This window comes from Dendrobium catenatum, unplaced genomic scaffold, assembly GCF_001605985.2.
Source record: "Dendrobium catenatum unplaced genomic scaffold, ASM160598v2 original_scaffold_27042, whole genome shotgun sequence".
NCBI classification, from domain to species: Eukaryota; Viridiplantae; Streptophyta; class Magnoliopsida; order Asparagales; family Orchidaceae; genus Dendrobium; species Dendrobium catenatum.
This window is the reverse complement of record NW_021345501.1, coordinates 924,924-931,196: the sequence shown is the minus strand read 5'-3', so window position 1 is coordinate 931,196 and position 6,273 is coordinate 924,924.

The following is a 6,273-nucleotide window of genomic DNA, read 5'->3' as shown; positions in this document are numbered from 1 at the left end:
GAACAAATGTCAATTTTCCTTTTTATTTAGAGGCCTTAGTTACTTTTAGTATCTAAAATATATCTTTAGCGATCATTTTCTTTTTGTCTCTTTTTTTTTGTTATTAACTCATTTTTGTATAGTGAAGGGTCGAGTCAAATTAGAGGCAACACCAATAATTACTCAAAGAGGATTTCGCCCCTGATCATAACTATCTCTCACATAACTTAGGTCACGAATATCACCTAAGCGACTTACAACACGTATATCTCTGCATAAATATGTGTGCAACAACCACTTAATTAGGAAAGATTGACAACCACCATCTTACACCCACTACAATAAAATAAATATTAGTACCAGATTTGTATAACATGCCTAATTAATTAAGGATTCCTAATTGTTATGGGTCCTAAATCTATAGTTAATTGTCACCAATTAAGGAGTGGCAAATTAAAATTGTAGTCAACACATAACAAATTAGTTTATATTAGTCAACCTCCAATTATCTAATTTGCAACTATTGTGTATCCATTTTTTGACAATTTTATATTTAGCAACTTTTTAGCACAAACTATTATGATTATTATGTAGCACATATTTAATAAGTTGTCAGCAAAATATATGTAGCAAATCCATAAAAAATATATCCATAATTCAATCATAAGATTTCATTTTTAATTAATTGAATTTAAGTCCTTTTTATTATATCACTATAAATTCAGTATATAAATTTCACTAAAATGTAATTCTATTGATCATCTATTTTCCCTATCATCACCCTCGGGCTTCTGCCGAGCATAGCCATTGCCACCCATAGCCATTGTAGGCGCTATAATCGCCCGCAAGCGTTGTCACAGGCAACCATTGGCCGTCTTCATCATCATTGGGATTTACATTGTATTCTTTTTATTTAAGTTGAAAAAATAATCGCCTGCATTTATTTTAAGAAAATTTATTATGTGCGGTGTCCGGAAGCTTCCAGAGGCCAATCTGGATATACCACATCACATATTTTATAATGCATTGGATGATGTGGCGTGTCTGGATTGACCTACGGACGCGTTCTGACTCCGCACAAAATAATTTCTCTTATTCTAAGCTCATCCAAATATCTTAAATACACTGTATTTCTTTTACTTTAGTTTCGTTCCGCCTTGTATTTCTTCTTCAGCAAACCAAGTAATACTCTAATGAAAATACCTCTAACATTAAAAAAAAAAAACCATGGTGATTTTTTTTTCAAATTTTAATATGTAAATTTGAACTGCTTAGATCAAAGATTAGTCAGGTTAAATGTCTATTGCTATTATTTGTAGCTAAAATAGCTATTTTGAATTAAATAAATGATTTATTAAGGTTCATATATAGCAAGATTAATAAGGGCTTTTATTAGCGTTGACTGAGCTGATTAAAGTAAGCATTATATGAGGATAAGTTATTAAGAGTGGAGGGATAAATAGGCTATGAGACAACTAATTATTAACTGTCATGAAAAATTGTCTTGCACATAGGGGTCTAAAATTTAGTCAAGCTGACTCATGAACTTATTTGAGACCAACTCATTAAATAATTCGTGAGTCAAATTTAATGAGCTACCAAGTCAAGTTTTAACTAGTTCTGACTCAACACATCAACTAGAGAGCAATTCATTTAGAAAAAAAAAAACTTTAATAAAGAGATACATTAAAAATATATTAGAATTTAATGGTTTTATCATAAATTTGTTAAAAAGAATGATATCTTTTTTTTTTTCTTAGTTCAAATGATTTCTTTTATTTATCATATAATTTTTTATTATTGGATCAATTTTATAAAGGAGCGGCATATATAATAGTGAAAATTAGTAGAAAGAGCATAAAATTCAAATAATTTGAAAAGGAAAAAACTCTTCAAACAACTTGGCGCATACAAAATGAGATAAATAATTTGTTGTATTTTGAATGCGTTAAACAATATCATGCATTCAGCTGATAGAGAGAGAGAGAGAGAGAGAGAGAGAGAGAGAGAGAGAGAGAGAGAACAAGAGAAGAAGGTACGGGGAGAGAGGGAGAGGAAGAGGGTGAGAGAGAGAGAGAGAGAGAGGGGCAGAAAGAGGGGATATATAAAGGAGTATTATTCATCAACCATGTATAATAGCCATGGAAGACTATCCAAATTTAAAGGAGTATTGTTCATCGACCGCATATAATGAGAAATCATGAGATAGTAATGCACTTCTCCATCTTGGGCTCCACCTTTATATCTACTCATTAAATACAACTAATATGTACTCATATCTTTCTTCATGGTATCAGAGTTTAAGCCTCACAACACCTCATAAAACTTGAGCAACCATGGAAGACTATCCAAACACGGCCACCATGAGGTCCATGACCCCAACGTAACTAAAACATTCATGGCGATGTGTGGAAATCCATTCCTTCCTGGCTAAAATTTGTATTGGCCAACATCAAAAGATTGTCCACATCCAACTCTCTACCAAAAACTACCCGGCCACATGGAGTGCTCAAGTCCTAAAGCTGCTTCAAGCTAATGGCTTGGATGGCCACATATGGATGGAGTGCTACCTTGTCCTCTTAAGTTCACAACAAACTCAACAGGCATTAGAGCATTAAAACCTCAATACCCCCATGGTATGTTAATCAATCAAAACTTTTTGTGACACATGAAAAATATTGGATAGGAGATTAGTACACCACTTGATCAAGGCACCTATAACTTAAAAAACGAATTGCATAACTTGCCACATCTTGGCCCAATACAATTTGTTATGCTCAACAGGTCATATTGTGTCAAGATGGTGATAGCAATCTTATTACTTTTCAAGATCTATTTGAATTTTTTGTTTACTTTATATTTTCCTCAATATACAACATAGAATCATTCTAAAAACCATCTAATTTTCGCAAAAACAAAACATTAATTTCATTTCATTTCATCAAAAAGTACTTTCAAAAGAATAATATACATTAATCACGATTCAACTTTCTTTCCACAAAAACAAAAATATGTTCGTAAGTGGCAAAACTATATGCATAATGAACATACCTAGACTTGGGACTTGACATAGTCAACAACCTCTATTGTCACAATCAAACCCAATATAACATGTATACCGAACGGGTCATACCTTGTCAAATTGCAACAGTTCAATTCCCAAGATCCATTTAAAAGAAATTTCCTTTTTATTTCATTTAATAACAAAACACAGAGTTGCTATACATCAAAATAATAATGCAAAAATTAACTTAGAATATTTTCATCTTCAAAAAGCTATACAAACAAAATGTTTATATACACAATAGTCATGGTATAGAATCATAATACATCTTTATGAAATATACCCCATGATTGTAAAAAAAAAACTAACAGAAACACTCCTAACCACAAAGAATCAGAAATATCTATCAACGTAACCTACCATTTAATTTTCTCTTTCCCTTTTCCTAGCCTGAAATTAACAGATACAACAAAATATGTATGAGCAAATAATAAGTCAATAGACTACATTGAACCCACCTAAATTCTTAATAATAAAAAGAATATTAACTAAGATAATTCCTCTATAATTACATAAGTAGAGAATCATACTATCCATACAAAAACTTCTAATTGATCAACACAAGTTTCATACCATGAGTATTCTACCATGGAAAGAAAACTATATAAATTTATCATTCTTATAATGCAACAACTAAATTTAGATATATAATACTTGAGATCTATATTCTACATATGTATAATAGTTTAATTGTTACAATTTCATGTAATTAGGCCTTCAATTTCTATCATTATCTCGTGTGGCTTACAACACTTTCTATATTTTAGGCCTCATTTATGACAACTTTCTGAAGCAGTTTTCTATTATATTAAGATATTTTAGGCGGCACTAAAAAAATTCATATGAGTATCATTGTGTAAAAAGAAACATGGATTGTAATTATTTAAAAATTTTAATTTATGCACCTACTAAAAAAATTTTATAAGGAAAATATATATATCTCATCAAAACATTATCTTGATCAGGCACGAATCTCGAGGCAAAATCAAGGTGGAAACTTCAAAAATTAAATCTAAGTCAATCTAAACTCTGATTTTAGAAAATTTATAGTTGAACTGAGTGTCTCAGAAATATGAACCCAACGACACCAAAATGGACTCAATCTGAGCCCAAATGGGTCCAAATCAAGGACCCCAAGCATTTGTTGGATGGCTCAAATAGAAATTTGGTTTACCAAATGATTTCTAAACATGACATGCTTATAGTCGAATCGAGTGGCTCGACGAGAAAAATCCAACAAGCCTAAGATCATGAAATTATGACATCATTAAGACCTTCAAATAGCTAGCAAATAGTCCATGATCAAGGCATTCAACACCGGTCATCCATCCAAACCACTCCACATTTACCCTTGATCTTCCTCATATTTACGAGCCATGCCACTCTCAAAAATCTATAAATTCATCATCTCCTTCCTCTTGGGGGGAGGGGGAGCCCAAGCAAGAGGGTAAGAGAGAGGTCAGAGATCACTCTTGCCTCCTCGCTCCTTGACCACCGCCCGGACTTCCGTCAGACTACCACCTCAAGCTCGAGTTCCTCCAGACCACCACTTGATGTCGGAGTTCTGCGGGACCACCACATGAAACTGAAGTTCCGCCAAACCATCACATGACACTAGAGTTTTGCCGAACCACCGCCTGATGCAAGAGTTTTTCCAAACCACCAACGCATTCGACTGAGGCCTGAACTTTCATTGAAAAATCGATAGAAGTCAGAGTTCTATCAGACCACTACCTGACGCCGGACTTACAACGGACCACCGCCCGACGTCGGAGTTCTTTCAAACCACCACCTAACATCGAAATTATGTCAGACCACCGCCTAATGGCAGAGTTTTTCCAAACCATCACCAAACCACTGACTAAGGCCCAAACTTTTGTCGAATAACTAACAAAAGTCAGAGTTCCGGCGCCAGACCACCGAATAACGCCTAGACTTCCACCGGACCATCATATTACAACTATGGTCTTTCTGACCCCTGTCTCCTGCCGACTACGGTCCTTCTGACCTCTGTCACCTACTACGGTCCTTCTGACCTTCATCACCAGACAATGGTCTTTCTGATTCCTGTCTCTTGCTAACTAGGGTTCTTCTGACCTTTGTCGCCTACTACGGTCCTTCCGACCTCTATTGCTAGACAATGGTCTTTTTGATCCCCGTCTCCTACCAAATATGATCATTCTAACCTCCATCGTCAGACAACGGTCTTTCTGACCTCTATCCCCTTCTGATCATAGTACTTCTGACCTCTGTCGCCTACTACAGCCCTTCTGACCTCTATCGCCTACTACGATCATTCCAACCTCCATCGTCAGACAACGGTCTTTATGACCATTGTCTCATGCCGACTATGATTCTTCTGACATCCGCCACGGCGCCACCTACTACGGTCCTTCCAACCTTCTTCGTCATACAACGCTCTTTGTGAACCTTATCTCTTATTGATTATGGTCCTTACGACCTCCATCGCCAACTATGATCCTTTTGACCTCTGTCGCATACTACAATCCTTCTGACCTCCCTCACTAGACAACAGTCTTTCCAACCATGCACCGTCACCAAGCTACGGTCTTTCCAACCTTCGTCGCCTGTTGATTATGGTTATGCTGACTAAACGAATATTTCAATACCAATTCTTCCAATTCCCACAATGTAATATAATGTACATTAGCTACATCAACCTAACGCCTTCCCCATAAGGAAGTGCCTCACCTTCCCCATAAGGAAGGGCCTCATTTGTAATCGATTGCAAATAATAGTTGATTCATTCAAAATGGATTATGCCTTGTGGTTTATCCCCCTTTTTAGGAGTTTTTGTGAAAAAAACTCTGGTGCCTCTTATGAACACTATACCCTTTATTTTATCTACTTATGTGTTGGATCTTCGTACAAAGCTAAGACATTAAATTTCATAATTCTCTACCGCCGTGAATATTTCAAGACACAATAATATATTTCTCTACACCCTCTCTTTTTTGGAGACACACACACACACACACACACACACACACACACACACACACACACACACACACACACACACACACACACACACACACACACACACACACACACACACACACACACACACACACACACACACACACACACACACACACACACACACACACACACACACACACACACACACACACACACACACACACACACACACACACACACACACACACACACACACACACACACACACACACACACACACACACACA